This window comes from Canis lupus, chromosome 13 (assembly GCF_011100685.1).
Source record: "Canis lupus familiaris isolate Mischka breed German Shepherd chromosome 13, alternate assembly UU_Cfam_GSD_1.0, whole genome shotgun sequence".
NCBI classification, from domain to species: Eukaryota; Metazoa; Chordata; class Mammalia; order Carnivora; family Canidae; genus Canis; species Canis lupus.
In genome coordinates this window covers 58706906-58726852 of record NC_049234.1, presented here as the reverse complement: position 1 = coordinate 58726852, position 19947 = coordinate 58706906, and the positions used below count along the sequence as shown (strand labels likewise).

General features: G+C 35.0%; 1 pseudogene; it reads right to left on the bottom strand.

Moving 5' to 3' along the window:
- Positions 1–670: 670 nt before the first annotated feature.
- LOC100684773 lies at positions 671–7335 on the bottom strand (annotated as a pseudogene).
- Positions 7336–19947: the final 12612 nt, after the last annotated feature.

Here is a 19947-nt window from a genome sequence, read left to right as displayed (position 1 = left end):
GTTGTCTTTTAATTTTGTTAATTGTTTCTTTCGCAGTACAAAAGGTTTTGAGTTTCATGTAGTCTCATTTGTTGATTTTTGCTTCCGTCGTTTGTCCTTCTGGTATTATGTCTAAAAAAATCATTGCCAAGACCAGTATCAAAGAGCTTCTTCCCTACCTTTTCTCCTGGGAGTATTATGGTATCAGGTCTATATTTAATTCTTTGATCCATTTTGAGTTACTTCTCTCTTTTTTTTTTATAATTATTTAAGACCTTTACTAATAGGTGCTTGCCATTTGTTGACTTTTTTGAAAAAAATCAAGCTGTAAACTTTTATTACAAATTAAAAATGAAGTTCTTAAAAAACTCACTTAACCGGAACTTAAAAACTTGAAACAACTTAAAAGCCTCTATAAATGTGTTGAGGCTTTTAAAAAAAATGGATTTTTCATTACCAAAAATAAATGTTTTTAGGTAAAAATAATAAAAGCCCCATGCTGCATAGATAATGCAGATAGTTCTACCTATCTGGTCAATGGGAAAAAAGGCAAGCATTTAAGGTCTTTAGCTCCAATCTTTTGTTTGTTGCTTATTGCTGGAATTTCATACTTTTTTTTTTTTTTTTTTCATACTTGTTTCTTCTTGTTGGATGACTAAACCAGATGGTGGGAGAGATGATAAACTGGTATTTACTCAGCCTGGCCCCACTGTGCCTCCCAGGTGGATGAATTCTCAGCTAGTGGAGCTGCTGCTCTGGTCTCTTTGCCATCTGGTGGTTTAGGGTTTTCTGGGCATCTGCCTCAGTGACTAAAGTTGCAGGGGTACCCACGCGGAGGTGACTTCTGACTTTGGGTTTCATCTCCATGATTTTCCTTATCTTCTTCATTGCCGGCCTCTTTGGACTATCTTCGGCCAGGAGGCCCCCTGTGGAACCCTAATCTATAACTCCCATACACATGGTGTCTCACTGGTCTAACTTGTTCTCCTGCACCCTGGTGGTCAGCAGCTTCCATCACTTCTCCTTGCACAGAAGGGTTGGAAGACTGTGGTTCACTCCCATAGGGTCTGCAGATGGTAAGGTGGGAACCCCCACCTGTGCTGTGCCTACGGTCTTGGGCCTGGCCTTGGGGAGCACTCTCTGATCCCTTCTTTTTCCCGCTCTCACTACTCTGATAGTTCTGTGGTTGGAGGAAATCCCTGGGTGGCTCAGAGGTTTAGCGCCTGCCTTTGGCCCAGGGCGCGATCCTGGTGTCTCAGGATGGAGTCCCACGTCGGGCTCCCGGTGCATGGAGCCTGCTTCTCCCTCTACCTGTGTCTCTGCCTGTCTCTCTCTTTCTCTCTCTCTCTCTCTCATAAATAAATAAATCTTAAAAAAAAAAAAAAAGAATTCTGTGTTTGGAGAACCCCTACCACATGGATAGTGCCTGTAATGGTTAGGGTTGGCTGCCTACTTACCGCCTTGCATGGCTTGTCACATTTGCTGCCTCTGCACCAACAAAAGCAAATTTCAGGATTTCCATCTCCTACATTGCGAAGGTACTTTCTGGGGTTCTTCTTTATGGCAGTCTGACATACAAATACATCTTCCTCTGTGTGATTCTGCTGATGAAATCATATCCATTTCATACATTGATGCATTTCACTATTCCCAAAGTCTTCCCTTGCGATGATCTTGTCCTGGCAGGGTGCCCTGAGGTGAGGCCGCCGGGCGCTGGCCATGGTGCGGGCCTTGGTGGGCAGCGCTGAGGGCAGGGTGGCAGGTGCTGCTGGGCTTCAGCCTCCGTGTTCAGGGCTGTGGTGATGATGGCTGGGCCCGCTGCAGCAGCTGGGCTCCCTGTGGAGGTGCTGGGGGCACTCAGGGCTCTCTGGGGCCTATTTTCTGCTGCAGGTGGAACTCATTTTGAGGTTATTTTTCAGAGTGGTGTGAGATAGGGTTCTAATTTCACTGGTCTGCATGTGTAGCTCCAGTTTGCCTAGCACTAATAATTGACGAGACTATCTTTTCCTTATTGGCTGATTTTTGGCTTCCTTGGCAAATATTAGTTGACTTAATATACTGGGATTTGCTTCTGGGCTTTCTACTCTGTTCTGCTGGTTGGCGTGTCTATCTTTGTGCCCGTACTGTTTTTATTACCATGGCTTTGTAGTATAGCTTGAAATCCAGAAGCATGGTACCTCAGCTTTGTTTTTTTTCTCAAGATTATTTTCTCTATTTTGGGTCTTTTGTGGTTCCACACAAATTTTAGTACTCTTTCTTCTATTTCTATGAGGAATGCTATTGGTATTTTGACTGGGATGGTGTTGAATGTGTAGAAGGCTTTGGGGGGGGGTACGGACATCTTAACATTAATTCTTCTGATCCACGAACGCAGTATCTTTCCACTTTTTGTGTCTTTGATTTCTTTCCGCTACATTCTGTAGTTTTTATTGTATAGATCTTTTACTTCCTTGTGTTCAATTTATTCCTAAGTACTTTATTTTTTTTTGATGTTATTGTGACTGAGATGGTTTTATTTATTTATTTTCAGATGCTTTTTATCATTAGTGTAAAGAAATACAATTGATTTCTGTAGGTTGACTTTGTATCCTGCCACTTTAGTGAAATTGTTGATGATATTTTGGTTGGTTCTAGTAACTAATTTTACAAATACGTTCACAATAATGTTTATAAATAACTTCATACTTTTCCAGTGTATATTTGGGGATAAATTCTTAAAGGTGGAAACATCAAAGGGTAAAATCATGTTTTTTGGTAACTTTTAACAGACTTTAATTTTTAGAACATAACTGTTATGTTCACAACAATATTGAGCAGAAGATACAAGGACACATGGGTGGTTTAGTTGGATAAATGTGGAATTCTTGATTTCAGCTTAGGTCATGATCTCAGAGTTGTGAGATCCAGCCCCATGTAGGACTCTATGCTCAGCAGGGAGTCTGCTTGAAATTCTCTGTCTCCCTCTGTCCCTCCCCTCTGCTCCTGCATGCTCTCTTTTAAATAAATAAATAAATAAATAAATAAATAAATAAATAAATAAACAAAATCTTTTTAAAAACTGTGTATAGATTTCCAATATACCCCCTGCCCTGCACATATCCACAATCCCCCCTATTATCAAAATCCCCCACTAGCATGGTGCGTTTGTTGCCAGTGATGAAACTCCATTGACACATGTTGTGAGTCAAAGTCCATAGTTTATATTAGGGTCCAGTCTAATCTGTGTTGTGCATTCTGTGGGGTTGGACAAATATATATAGACATGTATTTATCATTATGGCATACAGAGCATTTTCCCTGCCCTAATAGTTTTCTGTGCTTCACCTATTAATCCCAAACCCCTCAAACTGCTGATCTTTTTATTGTCTTCATAGTTTTGCCCTTTCCAGAATGTCATATGATTGGAATCGTATAGTATGTAGCCTTTTTAGATTGGCTTTTTTTACCTAGTCAGATAAATTTAAGTTTCCTTCATGTTTTTTCCTGGCTTAACCGATAATTTTTTTAAGTGCTGAATAGTAATTCAATGTATCACAGTTTATCCATTCACCTTCTGAAGATCATCTTGATTGCTTCAGAGTTTTGGCAATTATTATTATCATTTTTAAAGAGTTTATTTATTTATTTGACAGAGAGAGAAAGAGAGGGAGCCCACAGAGGGATAAATAGAACGACAGGGAGAAGCAGACTCCCCACTGACCGAGGAGCCAGATATGGGACTCAATCCCAGGACTCTGGGATCATGACCTGAGCCAAAGGCAGATGCTTAACCGACTGAGCCACCCAGGTGCCCCGGGTTTTGGCAATTGTTAATGAAGTTGCTACAAACATTTTTTGTGTAAACATACATTTTCAACTCCTCTGAGTAAATACTAAAGAGTGAGATTGCTGAATAGTATGGTAAAGGTATATTAACTTTTCTAAGAAACTGCCAAAGTGTCTTCCAAAGTGGTTGTTCCCTTTTGCATTTCCACTGGGAAGGAATGAGAGTCTCTGTGGCTCCTCATCCTTGCCAACACTTGCTGTTGTCAGTTTTGGATTTTCATTATTCTAAGAAGTGTTGAGTGGTGTCTTCATTTCATTTGGCATTTCTCTGATGACATATGACGTGAAGCTCTTTTTTATATGCTGACTTGCTGTTTATATATCCTACTTGGTGAGGTGCGGGTTAAAGTCTTTGGCTCACTTTTTAATTGGGTTGTTTGTTTTCGTATTGTTGAGTTTTAAGGGTTCTTTGTCTATTTTGTGTAACAGTGTTTATTATGTATTTTTTGCAAATATTTTCTCTCCATCTGCTTGTCTTTTCATTCTCTTGATATTACATTTTGCAGGCATCAAGTTTTTAATTTTAATGAAGTCCAGTTTATCAATTATTTCTTTCAGGGATCATGCCTTTGCTATTGTATTTGAAAAATAATTTCCAAACCCAAGGTCAACTAGATTTTCTCCTATGTAATCTCCTAGGTGTTTTATAGGTTTGCGGTTTATATTTAGCTCTGCGGTCCTTTTTGAGTTAATTTCTTACTGTAAAGGTGCAAGCCTGTGTATAGGTTGCTTGATTTATTTATTTATTTATTTATTTATTTATTTATTTATTTATTTAGTTTTGGATGTCCAGTTGTTTCAGCACCATTTATTTAAAAGACAATCTTTTCTTTATTGTATTGTCTTTGCTCCTTTGTCAAAGATCAGTTGACTGTATTTATGTGGGCTTATTTTTCAGCTCTCTATTCTGCTTCATTGATCTATTCGTCTGCTCTTTCACCAATACCACATAGTTTTATAGTAATCATGAAGTCACATAGTGTCAATCTTTAGACTCTGTTCTTTTAATATTGTGTTGGCTATTTTGAGTCTTTTACCTCTCCATTTAAACTTTAGAATCAGTTTGTTGATATCTACAAAATAACTGGATAGAATCCTTATTAGGATTGTATTGAATCTGTAGATCAAGTTGGGAAGAACTGACATTTTGACAATATTTGAGTCTTTCTATTCATGAACATGGAATATATATAATCTCCATTTACTTAGTGTTCATTTGATTTCACTCATCAGAGCTTTGCAGTTTTTCTAATATAGATCTTGTACATATTTTGTTAGACTTATACTAAGTATTTCATTTTTTGGAGATGCTAATGTAAATGATAATGTGTTTGTAATTTCAAATGTAACTTGTTCATGGTTGGTTGATTGACTTTATAACTTTCTACTCTGAAACCTTGCTATAATCACTTATTAATTCCACATGTTTTCTATATATTGCAAAGTTATTATCTTAAGGCCAGTTCCAGTTTGCATTTCTGCCAAAAATTGATAAATATTCCTATCCCTAACATTTTCCCTAACAGCTTTTTGTCAAAACTTTAGATTTTACCAGTTTGATAGTTGAACAATATTTTCTCACTATGGTGGTATTTAGAATTTCTCTTTTTAAGTGAGTTTTGCTATTTTTTTCTTTAAGGGTCATTTCTGTGTTCTTGTTCTGTGAACTACCTATTCATAATCTTTGAAAAGATTGATCATTGATCTTTGATCATTCTTCTATTGGATTGTTGGTCTTTTTATCTAAGGTTTTGGGGAACTCTTTTTTTGGGGGGGGACTCTTATTATATCATTTATACTGGCTTTCCATCCCACCCCCTTATCAGTTATAAATAACTTCTCCAAGTTTTTATGCACATTTAACTTTGTGTATAGTGTTTCTGGTCTGCAGAATACTTTAAAATTATTAGTTAATTATTCATTCTTCTTTCTTGAATTGTTACTGAGTATCAAGATAGGAAGTTTTCCCTGTTCTCAGGCTGAAAAGGCACTCATCTATATCTTTCAATTCACATAAAATTTTAATTATTTTTTTCAAGATTTTATTTTAAAGTAATCTATATACCCAACATGGCTCAAACTTATGATCTTGAGATCAAGAGTTGCACACTCTACCAACTGAGCTAGCCAGGTGCCCCAGAAAATTTTAACTTTTTTTAAACTTTAAATATACGATCTTTTTGAAGTTATTCTTAGTGCATGGTGTGAGGTACAGACCTAATTTTGCATTAGCTAAAAGTCTTTCCAGTTGTCCTAAAACCAATTATTAAAAAGTTTACCTAGTAATTTTTAGTCACAGTAGAGTTTGAGAATACAGATTTTAAGAATTTAAAAGACTTTTTAAAAGAGGAGTGAAACACTTTGCTACACACACACACACACACACACACAAAGTTTCCTTAGGTGGAAAATAAATTTGCATACAAAAACTCAAGAATGATATTATTGAAATAAATGTTAACACATACTTAACCTGTAGCTTAAACTCATTATCTTTCAGGTCTTTTTAAACTTTCTCCCATACTTTTGATTCCAAGTTTGACAATTTAAAGTTTTCTGGAGAGTAATATTCTCTAAGTCTTATTACAGAAAAATAAAAATTAGTTTGTTAAAATATAAATATTAATTCTCTGTGTATTCATTAAAGACTTTTCAATAAAAGAAGATCAAATATAAAGTAACAAGCCTTTAATAAGTATTTGGACATGTTCCAAGCTAAAAATTCAGAAAAAAACACATTTTTTTAAAAATAGCAATTTAATCCAAATGTAATGTTGTTGCTGATTATAGAGTCTCACTATGTGGTATAGAGAAAAGCTGTTTTCATCTACCCACTCTGAAAATCAGCATGACCACAGGCAGTTAGAATCAAATAAATAGTCTTAGAAATAATTTTGTCCAATTTCTGTATTTTCTAAGGGTACAATTATTACCCATATTGATGCTCTCCAGCTAAAGACCATGAAGAACACACCTGTAGTTAGACAGTTTGGGTTTATGCTTATTGTAATGAGCCATTGAGGGAGACCACACAACTGGTCATGGGAAATTGCAGAGTGTCTCAGTAGAGTGTTGGAAAGGACTGTTAAAATAGAATTTCAGTGTTGCTTGGGTGATTTGGGGGGAAGACTTCAGGAATCTTCAATCTTTGTTCTGAGGCCTTGTTCTGGATTGGATGCTGTCAGGAAGCAGGGCTAATTGTGATTGGGTATTTAATATATCTTCCTTAGAAGGAGGGAAGACTAGAGGGAAGCTAAAACTAGGCAGCATTCACTCATATGACTCTAGATAGGGAGATGTTGGATTATTTTTCTGGTTTGGACGATGTTTACATTTTTCTCTGTGTTTAAACATGATTATAGAGCAGTCTTGTTTCTGTCTTTTTTAAAAATTTGAATATAGTTGACACAATGTTACATTAGTTTTTGGTATACAATGTAGTGATGCAACGTCTCCATAGGTTAGCTATGCTCACCACAAGCGTAGCCACCATCTGTTGCTGTACAACACTATTCTAGTACCGTTGACCATGTTCCCTATGCTGTGCCTTTGATTCCCATGACTCACTCATTCCAGTCTTGTTTCTTATAGTCAGAGAGTGCTTTGTCTGCTGTTGGTGTTCTGTGAAAAGTGTTCGGGATAGTTTCCAGGTGTCAGGAGTTGCTTTTTTCTTTTGCATTTCAACAAAAGCAGAATTTTCCCCTTTTTGTTCAATTTGTACACAATAAAATATACCCGCATTAGTCAGGGTAACTAGTTCCAGCTGCTGTAGCAGATAATCCCCAAATCTCAGTGGCCTAACACAATAATATTTTTCTCATGCACACAAAATCCAATACACACATCCTTCTTGGGCCAATCTTCAGGCCTCATCCATCTTGTGTACCACATGTAACTATACTCCACATGTGGCTTCCAAATATGTCACAGGAGGAGAAGAGAAAGTGGAGAAAGCACACGGATAATTAAATAGCTTCCTGCAGAGGTGACACACTTCACTTTCCTTATATTCCTTTGGCCAAGATTAGTCAATCATCCCACATAGATTTTAGGGGGTATATTAGTTAGGGTTCTCCAGGGAAACAAAACAGAGCTGAGGGTGTGTGTAGAGAGAGATTGAGGGAGAGAGAAGACTTTATTTTAAGGAATTGGCTCACATGATGATAGAGACTGGCAGGTCCAAAATCTGCAGGGTAGGTCCAACAGGCAGGATACCCAGGGAGGATCTGACGTTTCATTTGAAGTCTGCAGGCTGTCTGCTGGCAGACTTCCCTTCCTGTTCTAGGGAAGGTCAGCCTTTGTTCTATTCAGGCCTTCAATGGATTGGATGAGGCCCACCCACACTATGGAGGACAATATGATTTACTTGAAGTCCGCTGATACAAATGTCAATCTCATCCGAAAAAAACCTCCACAGAAACATCTAGAAAAAGTGTTTGACCAAATATCTAGGCACCAGGGTCCAGACAAACTGACACATAAAATTAATCATCACAGGGAGGTATATGATTTCTGTCTGGATTTTTCTGCCAAACTACTTGGAATTGGCAATTCGCAACACAAGTCTTTGGTTGCCAGCCAATTTTCTTGCCAAAACACTCTTTTTACTAATATATATGTTTTCAATGGAAATGCATATTTTATAAACACATGTTTATTCACATTTTAACTCAGTGCAAAAACCTTACATTTATCTAGCACGATTTTATATAATGTGTGATAGAGAGGATGTGTATTGTTATTTCCATTTTACTGTTAAAGGAATGAAACTAAGATGACTTATACAAGGTTACATAGTAAGAAAGTGAGAGGCTCAAGTCCAGAAGCCCAATCCTCACTTCTTTTATCCACCACAGGCATATATATATAGCAAAACAAACAAAAATGAATAAACAAATCATTCTTGGAATTTTGGATTTGTATCATCTGCTTTTAGGGAAAAATGTCTGTAACCTTGCATATTTTTAAGAAATGAAAATAAAAATAATTGACATAATTTCAGTTCTTATCGTAAGTGTAATGGCAATATCATGGAGTAAAATTTAGGCTTTCTGTAGTATGTGAAGCATGGTTGGTCCAAAGGTGACAAGGTGGCATGATGTTGTGGATTAATTATATGTATGACTTTTTATAATAATAGAGCTCACTAGCATGAGACTTAGAAGAGGTGCACAGTTGTGAGCAAACGACCTGCCAGGCTTTCTAAAATAAGTACTAACCAATTGCCCACTTCTGAGTTTAAGAGCCAGTGGGAGAATCATGCTGATGGCTTCTGTGTTGCTTCTAAGAGACTGCCAAGCCATCATGCAGCCTGCTAAAACCAGTTTCAGGAAAAACCACACTCTTCAGAGTGGTTTCAAATATACATATTATATATAAGTTGAATACAACACAGTCTGAGTTCATGGTGATAACTCTTTTTAATTCCTTTAAAGATGGCATATCCCTGGTATGCATGTGGGTAAGTGCCAGTGAATCAGAAACATGCCAGCAGGAGAAGATTTGGTTCAAAATGAGACCCTAGGGCATTTTGGAGAAAATCGTATTTAATCATGATGACAGAAATTTAAAATAGTCTCTTTTCACTTTAGCAGTCTTCCTCCTTGTAGCCACCTTTTCCTCGCGAGGCCAAGGAGTAGGCAACTGACAAAAGATTTCTGTGACTTTAGTAGGAAACAGATGTTGAAGTTTTAACCCTACTTTTTCTGGCACCTGAGCTGACATTCGGTTTACAGGAGGGAAGTGAGATAGAGAAACCATGGGGCTGACTAGAAGAGTGAGCAGGTGCCAGCAGATCAGAGCTGGGGAGAATGTCATGCTTGCTGGATGATTGCGTGTGTGTGAACCATAATACATCAAAAAATTCCCTAAATTGTTCTCTCTCTCCCCAGTCTTTTCTATTGATTCATGTTCGTTCTGTATTTATATCTGCTGTTAAGGATGACACAGAAGAAAAGGGGTCTGTGGGTAGAATCAGTACTTGAGATTTTTTTTTAAAAACGCTTTAGCATTATTTTCTTGGTTGTCACGTTTCACTGATTCAGAACAACTGGTGATTTCTCTCTCTATAGCTTTAATTATGTTTGCTGTCAGAGACATAAGCCGTAGGAAAGGACAGGACAGCAACTTTATTTTAAGCTGGATTGAGTATCAGTAAATCTCTCCAATTCCTATCAGCTTGAGAATTATAGTTCTTCTCTCTAAGAAATATTATATACTTAAGGTTTTTTTAAGTTTAACTTTTGAGTTGTAAAGTAGCCATTTTACTCTTAAAATGTTAGAGTGAGGATAGAGCTATAATAATTAGGAAACATTTTATATATGTATACAAAAAGGGCATACTGTTATGGTAGGAAAGTCTACAGATGAAAAACTTCTGAGCTGGCAGCCCGGGGGGCTCACGGTTTAGCGCCGCCTTTGGTCCAGGGCATGATCCTAGAGACCAGAGGTTGAGTCCCATGTCGGGCTCCCTGCATGGAGCCTGCTTCTCTCTCTGCCTCGTTCTCTCCCTGTGTCTCTGATGAATAAATAAATAAAATATTAAAAAAAAACCACAAAAAACTTCTGAACATGTGTAAGGAGTGAAATATGTGATAGACATTGTATTTACATGTAATATGAAGTAGACTTTAAGCAACTTCTGTTTAATACTTCTAAGGGGATCCTTTCTCTATATATGGAAATCCAATTGTACTTCAAAGTATTTACCCAAATAGATGATGTGTGATAAAAGTATATTTAAATGCCTAATTTCTTCCTCTGATGTAAGATTAAGATGGATGTTCGTATTTTCTTTTTTCTCTTTTTAGGGATTTTAATACTGGTATTAGTGTTTTTCCTTTTTTTCTTTTTTTAAAAAATTGAGACATAATTGACATACAACATTATGTTAGTTTCAGGTATACAACATAACGATTTGAGAGTTTGGTAAAATAGTTTCTCTTGTGGGCAAGCCTCATTAAAAAAGACCAGAATGCCTTGGGCCTGTTTCCAAATAGTTACTTGTCCCCTCCCCTTCTGGAAGTGAAGCACACTTTCTCCAATTTTCAGTGTGGGATTCTGGTGAGGATCCATTTTTTGGGGGGGCACTTCCCTCAAATGGAGGATGGCTTCCCCATCCAGCTCTCTCTCACAGTATTTATGGGGAGTGTGTCACTGATTTTTCAAGCAGGGCCACAGTTACCTCCTTGAACCCTGTTAACATCCTAGCTGTCTCTGGTAATAAAATTTCCTGTTTCAAAAGCAAACAAAAGCCATAATGATTCAATATTTGCATTCAATGCAAAATGATTACCACAAATAAATCTAGTTAGCATTTGTCCTCATACATATACAATTTTTTCTTGTGATAAAAACTTTTGAGATCTAGTCTCTTAGCAACTTTCAAATATATAATACAACATTATTAACTGTACGCATCATGCTGCATATCACATCCCCATGACTTGTTTATTTTATAACTGAAAGTTTGTGTCTTTTGACTTCTTTCACCCATTTCATTCCCCTGCCCATCCACCACCTCTGGCAATCACCATTTTTTTTTCTCTGTTAACTGTATCTATGGGCTTGTTTTTTTTTTTGTTTTTAGATTCCACATATAAGGGAGATTGTATAGTATTTGCTTTCTCTGACTTATTTCACTTAGCATAGTGCTCTCAAAGTGCATCCATGTTGTCACAAATGGTAAGATTCCATTCTTTTCTATGACTGAATAAAATGTATATCACATTTTGTTTTGTCACCTTTTGTGGAAACGTAGGTTATTTCCATGTCTTGGCTACGGTAAATAATTCTACAATGGACATACGGGTGCATATATCTTTTCAAGTTAGTGTTTTCATTTTCTTCAGATAAAAACTCAGAATTGGAATTGCTGGATCAATGGTAATTCTGCTTTCAATTTTTGAGAAAGTTGTTGACTATCTGTATGTCTTTTTTTTTTTTTTTTTTGGAAAAATGTCTATTCAGATCCTCTGCTCATTTTTTTTTTTTTGTGGGATTATTTGTTCTTTTGCTATTGAGTTGTAAAAGTTCTTTATCTATTTTGGATATTTACCCCTTTCCAGATACATGATTCACAAATACTTGCTCTTATTCAGTAGGTGACTTTTCATTTTGTTGATTGTTTCTTTTGCTGTGCAGATGATGTAGTCTCACTTATTTATTTTGGTTTTAGAGTCAGTTCCAAAAACTCATTGCCAAGAGTAATGTCAAGGAACATGCTGCCTGTGTTTTCTTCTAGGAGCTTTATGATTTCATATCTTACATTCAAGTCTTTAATCCATTTTAAGTTAATTTTTCTGTACGGGGTATGATAGTGGTCCAATTGCATGCTTTTACATGTGGCAATCCAATTGTCCCAATATTATTTCTTACAGAGGCTGTTATTTCCCCATTGTATATTCTTGCCTCCTTTGTCATAAATTAGTTGATCATAAGTATATGGTTTCATTTCTGGGCTCTCTATTGTTCCATTGATCAACATGTCTGATTTTATGCCAATACCATATTATTTCAGATTAGGGTAGCTTTGTAATATAGTTTGAAATCAGGCAGTGTGATGTCTTCAGCTTTATTCTTCTTTATCAAGATTGCATTGGCTATTTGGGGTCTTTTGTGGGTTCATACAAGTTTTAGGATTGTTGGTTCTATTTATGTGAAAAATGCCATTGGAATTTATCTGATTTTTGGGTAGTATGATATTTTAACAATATTCTTTCAATCCATTAGCTCGAAATATCTTTCCATTTTTTGGTGTGTCTTCTTTAATTTCTTTTATCAATGTCTGATAGTTTTCAGAGCATAGAGGAATTTCACTGCATTGGTTAAATTTATTCTTAGGTATTTTATTCTTTTTCATAAAATTGTAAATGAGGTTGTTTTCTTAATTTCTCTTTCTAGATAGTGTATAGAAATGCATCATATTTTTGTATATTGCTTTTGTATTTTACAACTTTATTGAATTCTTTCATTAGTTCCAACATTTTTTTGGTAGTATCTTTAGGGTTTTCTCTATGTAATACCATGTCATCTGCAAATATTGCAAATATTTTCTGTTCAACATTTTATTGCTTATTAAGCAAAGGTTAACCATATGATTGTCAGATTTGTATGGCTTCTCTAAAAAAATTTTTTTGTTTAAATTGGATTATGCTAGCCAACAGATCAGATATAAGTTGATGATTCTGAAACACAGCATCTATGATCTAACTGGATGCCAGTGGGTATGAAAAATTGTGCATTGAATGTTATTTTACAATATTTTTTCTATTTGGTGATTTTGTTTATGTGTAGGAGATTCTCATTCATATTTCTGTCACTTAATAAGAGGACTTACCACTCTTTTTATGCACTACTTATTCCTTAAGAGGTGTTTCTTGATGTGGTTTTTCAAAGGGAATATCATACAGAAGAATTCTATAACCCGTAAGACCTCATAGAAAATCATTGTGGTATTTAGCCTGTAAAATGCAAATCCCATTTCATTATGCAGCTATGTTCAAAGAGGAGCAAGAAGCTAGTGTAGCTTGAATAGGAAGTGGTAGAGGTTGGAATATATAAGGCACTTAGGCCATGACTAGGAGTTTGAATTATCTTCTGCATAAGTTTAAAACAGTAAAGACACTGGAAGGTTTTGAGCAAGGGAGTGAAATTATTTGATTTTTATTTAAAAATGTTTAAATGTTTATTTTAAAATGTTTTTGGAGAAAATTGCCTGAAATGGAACAAAAGCAGAAGCAATAGGATGCTCCTGAAATAGCCCAAGTTATGAAGGTGTCTCTGTGGCAAACATGCTGGATTTGGCATATCTTTCAAAGGTAGAACTCTCAAGACTTACAGATGGATTAGATGTGGGGTGTATAGGCATGAGGACAAACAATGACTCTTGGGTTTCAGTTTGAGCAAATATATGGAGTGTGGACTAATTATCAATTATAAAGCAGACTAAAAATTTAATTGGGTTAAAATTATTAAAACATGCAAAATAACACATTGTTCACTTAATACCATTACTTTTCAAAGCCAGAAAGGTGTGTAATGTATGGTCAACTAATTATCCTGCATTGACATTGAAGGTGTATCATTAAAAATTTGAAGATAAAAGATTATTTAAGTAGTAAAAGACCACCATGTTTTCTTATAACACTTCTGTTTGTGACACAGTTATGGTAGACTCCTGGATAGATGGGTAAGAGGATTGACTCAAATTTCTATTGTCCATTAGCTTTATACTCTTCTTTGTGGGATTCTTACATTATTAGGCCAGGTAGGTTTCAAAACAGGAATCTGTTTAGGTTGAATTTTCAGAAAGAGAATAATAAAATGCTAAGTGAAGACAACTTCCTAATGCATTTCAATATTTCCTATCTGATCCTGAACTTGACCAGAGATGGAAACAAACTTAGAGGCATTGTAAGTGTCTTTTCCCCATCTTCTTAGATATGTTTTATATTCAAAGAACTAAAATAGAAATGGGTAGGTCTCTGATGTTTAATTGCAGAATGAAGTGGAGTTCTGATTCCCTGAATTGATAAATTTTTATTGCTGTCTTTCAATTTTACTTTTCAGTGGAAGAAAGGTAACGCATAATATGACTGGCACTATATGTTCTCTTCCAGGCTTTCCCCAGATAATGAAGAACAGCAGATAGTTTATCTGATCTTACATTGTGATAAAGATGATACATACTGCCTTGTAGTCTAAACATTGATGTACAGAGCTGTAATCAGATCTGACTGGTAGGCAGACCAGTTGTCTTAGTCTTCAATCTCTCCTGTTGTATTGCTGTGAAGTGCTGTCACAATGACTGATAGGGGGATTGAAGCTGTAAATTCAGGGGAATGATTCTGTTATATAAGCAGAAATGGTGTCTTTCTTGTAGAGCAATCCTTGTGCGTAAGTAGAGTGGAAACCACCCACATGTGAGTGGTTTCAGCTGTAAAGGAAGACAGCTTCAGGGTGTTCCAAAAATCTCTCTCTTACTCCCTTGAGGATGTCCAAAATTACACTGGTGAAACTACAGTCTTTAATTCAAGCTTAAGTGAGGATACAAATGGCTTAAATGGGTGACATGTTAAGATCAAATCAAGACCATGATGCAAATTTTGAGATAATGGAGAAGAATACAAACTCATCAAACACTTGTTGCTGGAGAAAATGGAATTGTTATCAGAACAAAGGATAAAGGGCAGTGAAGGAGAATAAATTTCTTACATCACAATTTTGTCTTGAATTGACCCTATAATTTTTCTCCAAGTAGTAGGTTGCCTTATGAGTTTAGCTGTCTATATGCATTTGTGACTTTCTGTCCTTGTTTTCTTTAAATTGTGTAACATGGAACCAATAGAAAAACCATTAGAAAACTTGCCAATCAGCTTAATTGATTATCACGGATTTATCTGTTTCTGACACGTTTTCTATTAAGGAGGAGCCTTTCTAAACACATAAAGTGTTACACCTTATTAATATTTGACAGACTTGCTACCTGGCCAGTTCTGGCTATTTTTGTAAAGTTCTTGAACATTTTCATGGCAGACTAAAAACATAAGATTGAGGAATCACATGTATCTTGAGAAGTAAATTAAATTCATTGAACTTCTTCTGTAGGCTTACTCTATCACAGCAGCAGCTTGAACTGATAAAACCTGTTGGTTGGGAGACATGTATTCTATTTCTTGGTGTACAATTTCCATTTCTACATTTAACCTATTTTGCCTTATTTGAAAAATAGAAGTAATATCTGCTACTCCTCAACTAAAGCAATGTTATAATCAAGTAGATTTTTAAAAGTTTATGCAAAGAGGGCAGGGACATTTAGAATGGCAGAGTATGGAGCTTGGTAGGCTCCCTCCTTAAGAAGCAACAATTTAATGATGAAAATGTTGAAAAACTTAAGATTTTAAAGATGTTCTAAAGAATACAGAGACTGGAGAAAAAAAACATTAGTTGAAGAAAATCTATTAAATCTATGTGTGAACAAAAAGAGTAGTAGCATTGGAGTCCTGATTTGTTTCCTGACACTACCCCCTACCAGCATCCCTGCTCCATGTTAAAGAAGCTATATTACAGGTGTATACACCCAAGAAGACAGGGGCTCCCTCTTTCTCCAGCTCTTCTAGGGTTAAAGTTTCATTTCTGAAGGGTCAGGTTGCCATTTCTTATCCCTCACAGCACCATGTTGAAGGTAGGGGCATGGAAAGAACTGGATCTCTCCTCTCCTACCTAGCCACTACTCAAAGGCCAAGAACTCCATTCTAACCTGATCCTAATATTATTATGAAAATGCAAGAGAACCTGAACAGACAAAACAATTTTGAGAGTATGGGAATATTTACAGCTAATGATTTTAAAACTTACCGCAAACCTATAGTAATCAAGACAATGTGGTACTGGTATACGGATAGACATATAGATCAATGGGATAGAATTGAGAGTCCAGAGAGAAATTCACATTTACAATCACTTGATTTTTGACAGGAATGCTAAGACAATTTAATCAAGGAAAGATTAATCTTTCAGTGAATAGTGCTGGGAAAGTGAATATCCACATGCAGAACAATGAAGCTGGATCCCTACCTCATCCTATTTACAAAAATAACACAAAATGGATTATAAACCTATATGCAAGAAAGCTATAAAACTCTTAGAAGAAAAAAATCTTCATGATCTTGGTTTGGGCAATGCTTTCTTAAATACAACACCAAGAGTGTAAGCTACAAAAGGAAAAAAACAGATAAATTGGATACACCAAAATTTAAAACTTTAGTGCTGAAAAGAATGTTACCAAGAAAGTGAGAAGACAATCCACAGAATAAAAACATTTTTTTTGTAAGTCATATATCTGATAAGGCACTTGTATCTAATGTATCATCTATCTGTATTATAATTTAATAATAAAAACACCCAATAACTCAATTTAAAAGAAAGACATAGGATCTGAATAGTTATTTCTTCAAAGAAGATTCATGGCCAGTAAGCCCTTGAAATGATGCACAACACCATTAGTCATTAGAGAACTGAAAATCAAAACTCCAATGAGATCATACTTCATATTCAATTGATGGATATTGTAAAAAAAAAAAAAAAGCCAGATAGCTGCAAATATTAATGAGAATATGGAGAAACTGGAACTCTTTTTATGTTGCTAGTGGGAATGTGAAATGTTGAAACTCTTTGGAGAACAGTTTGACATTTCCTCAAAATATTAAGCACAGAGTTCCCATATAACCCAGCAGTTCTACTTTAAAGTATTTACCAAAGATAGATAAAAACATATATCTACACAAAAAACTTGTAAATGAAAGTTCAGAACAGAATTACTCATAATAGCCAAAAGGTAGAAATAAGCCACATGATGAATGGAGAAGTAAAATTTGTATAACCATACAATGGAATATTATTTAGTAATAAAAAGAAATGAAATACTGATACATGCTACAAAATAAATAAAACTCGAAAACATGCTAAGTGAAAAAAAATCACAAAAGATCTCATATTGTATGATCCTATTTATATAAAATGTCCACAATAGGCAAATCTGTAGAGATTAGAAATAGGTAAGTAGTTGCCTAAGGCTGGGGTGGAGTGGGGCAGAGGTGAATAAAAGTATGGGCTTTTTTGTTTTGTTTTGTTTTTTTTTTTTTTTGAGAAGACAAACATCTAAAAATCAGATTGTTGATGGTTATATAACAATGTGAATACTATAGTAAAAAATATTGAATTGTACACTTTAAATGGACAAATTATATGTTTGTTAATTTTATCTCAAGAAAACTTTTCAAATAAGTAAAAAGATTAGCATTAAAAAAACCACTTAAGGTAAAAACACTTAAGCTTTTAATATTGATGCACTTTTTGATAATTATGGTTATCTTACAAGGAGACAAGGCAAAGCCATTTTTCTTTCAAAAACAATTTTTGTCTCCATAAAGTGATTTTAAGTTATTATACTATTTGACTTAAAGAAGTTAATTAAAAACCTAACAGCTGTTCTCTTGTTTGGTGTAGTTCACATTTTAATGAGGGAGTAAGTTCATGGTAAATGTATGGAAGAAAAGAAATCCATTTTTTATTGTATTGGGATCTTTAAAGATGCAGCTACATCTGTACAACTTGGTATAGATTTTTTCCTTATGACATTTCAGTGAACAGACTTCTTAAACTTTTTTTGAGCAAATGAGTAGCTTTCACCATATAAACAGCTTTATAATTTTTAGTACCAAGGTTATGCTTTCATAAAAGCTCAAACTGACTAAACAGTTAAGAATGAAAATATGAATTATAATTTTGATATACTTGCTACTATTGAAAAAGGTTGAATTTATAAAGTTGATATATTTAAATCTTACTGTCATTTCCATTCCAAGACCATATTACCTATATTTTTGTGTCTGTAAGATGTCTTACTGCTGCCAAGTAAAAGTGTTTTGAGTATGAATTTTCTTTGTCAAAAAAGACCAACTGAAGAGTTGAAAAAAATATATGTGATTTAGTTGGTTACATTTTAATAAAATAAATAGTAGATATTAATACTTTATTTATTTATTAAATAAAATAAAGTAGTAGATATTAAAAATAAGAGAAAATGCTGGTCAAGATAGCCTTTAGAGTAATAGTTGGCAAACTTTTTTCTATAAAGGATCAAGTAGAAAATTTTTTTAGCTTTGTGACAACTACTCAACTCCTTCAGTGTAAAAACAGCCATAGATAGTATATGGGTGGGCATGGCTGTGTTCTAATAAAATCTTATTTTCAAAAACAGATCAGTGGACCATAGTTTTCCTACCTGTTTTAGACTTTAAATTTCTTGGAACTCATGAATTTCTCCCTGTTCTAAGTTACTCTTTGCTGGAAACTTAGATATGTCTAATGGGGGAGGGTTGATTCCTTTGATTATGGGACAGGAGGGTAGTCTCATGACGATTTCATCTAGTCAGGAAAACTACCATCACTATAGAAAACAAACACTTTTTTGGTGTTCATCAAGAGTACGGGAGACTCTTATGTCACTGTTTTTCCTTTAGAATGTTTGTTACTCTACTCTTCAATAATTTCTTACTACTGACCGAAATGTTTGTATTTGTATTTATCCTTCGGGTCTTTAACAATTGGTTTATACCTGGGTTGCCATATTTGGCAAACAAAAATATAAGATTCTCAGTTAAATTTTAATTTTAGATAAACAACAAATAATTTTTTTGGTACTTTCAGATTAATTTTTAGTATAGTTGAGCCACAGTTACATTACTTTGAGGTGTGCAGCTTAATGATTTGACAAGTTATGCACATTATGCTGTGTTCACCACAAGTATAGCTACCATCTGTCTCATTACATTGTTATTATAATATCACTGACTGTATCCATTATGCTGAGTTTTTTAATTCCTGTGACTTATTCATTCCATAACTGGAGGCCTGTATCTTCCTCTCCTCTTCACCTGTTTTGTCTACCTTCCACCACCCTTCCCTATGGCAACTATCAGTTTTCTGTATTTATAGTTCTAATTCTGCTTTTTGTTTATTTATTTATTTACTTATTTATTTTATTTTTTAAAGTAATCTCTACACCCAATGTATTGCTCCAACTTACAACTCTGAGATCAAGAGTCACATGTTCTACCAACGGAGACAGCCAGATATCCCATGTTTATTCTTTTTTTTTTTTTAGATTCCATTTATGAGTAGAACTATGTGGTATTTGTCTTTCTCAGTCCGACTTGTTTTACTTAGCATAAAACCCTCTAGGTCTAATTCATGTTGTCTGAGATGGCAAGATCTCATCCTTTCTTATGACTGTAAAACATTCCATTGTGTATATAAATGCCACATTTTTCTTATCCATTCATTTACTGATGGACACTTGGGTTGCTTCCATATCTTGGCTGTTGTAAATAATGCTGCAGTAAGCACAGGGATGCATACACCTTTTCCAGTTAGTGTTTTTATTTACCTGGGTAAATACCAATAGTGGAATTATTGAATCATATGGTATTTCTATTTTTAATTTTTTTGAGAAGTCTCTATACTGTTTTCCACAGTGGTTGCACTGCTTTACATTTCCACCAACAGTGCACAATGGTTCTTTTTTCTCTACATCCTAAGCAACACTTGTTATTTCTTGTCTTTTTGATTTTAGCCATTCTA